Source organism: Octopus bimaculoides, chromosome 2, assembly GCF_001194135.2.
Source record: "Octopus bimaculoides isolate UCB-OBI-ISO-001 chromosome 2, ASM119413v2, whole genome shotgun sequence".
Lineage (NCBI taxonomy): Eukaryota > Metazoa > Mollusca > Cephalopoda > Octopoda > Octopodidae > Octopus > Octopus bimaculoides.
The window spans coordinates 63,141,625-63,142,769 of NC_068982.1; positions in this window are offsets into that span (position 1 = coordinate 63,141,625).

Genomic DNA, 1,145 nt, shown 5'->3' on the forward strand with positions numbered 1-1,145 from the left:
ATATATATATATATATATATATATAAACACGAAAAAACTTTCCAAAAATATCTTTAAGCATACATTTGCACATTATCCTATAATAAAAGCAAGTAGTCAATGATAATAATAATAATAACAACAAATAATAATAATAATAACAACAACAACAACAACAACAGCAGCAATGATAAAATAATGGTTTTTAAAATACCTTCTCTCCCATATTTAAGCTATTCTAGATGCATTGCTTAAAGGATATATGCATGTAATCCAACCTCTTCAACCAGCTCTGCTGCCTCCGGCGTCAGAAGTTGCAATGAGGAAGGTAGACAAATGCAAGTCGGCTCAATGCAAATATTGACATGGAGTACAAAATATCGAGTAGGAGAAAAAGACATAAAGCAAACAAAATGTGTTATGTAATAGCGTTATCTTGAGAGCTGTTTCGGGAGAATTATCCTTATAGCATAGCCACGTTCATATGTAATAAAACATATGATGTCATAGGTGTCGATAATAACAAAATACGTTAGACAGACCAGCAAACCAGATGCCATGTTTTCCCAATGAGTGTGACCAGGTTTGAGTAATGGATCCATAAGAACTTTTGTTATTATATAAACCTACGACATCATGGGTCTTTATGACGTATGAACGTGGTTACAGTATGAGACTTGGTGCTCCCGAAGCAGGTGCGAAGATAAGACTATCGCATAACTTGTTTCGCCTAATATATTTCTTTCATCTGTACTCAGTATTTTGTAGTCCACGTAAACATATCCATTAAGCTTACTTGTGTTTATCTGCCTTTCTAACACACACACACACACACACACACACACACATATAATAGACTTAGTTAAATTATTATTTCATTATTTTTTCATGAATATAGGCTTCAAGGCTGCAGCAAAATAAGTTTTTGCTCTTAGAAATCATCAGACGTTTAAAACATGTATTACAAAGCTTCTTTTTCTTGTTAAACACTTCTTATACCCATCTGATGATTGCTATAATGATAGCTATTTTTTTCTAGTCATGAAATTGAAACTTCGTACGAGATTGCTTACTACAATTTCTATAACTCAAAGATATGTATCTCTACTATAAGTGTTGAGTACTCTTATTTTGGTTTGGATATTTCTTTTCATGTATTTATATCA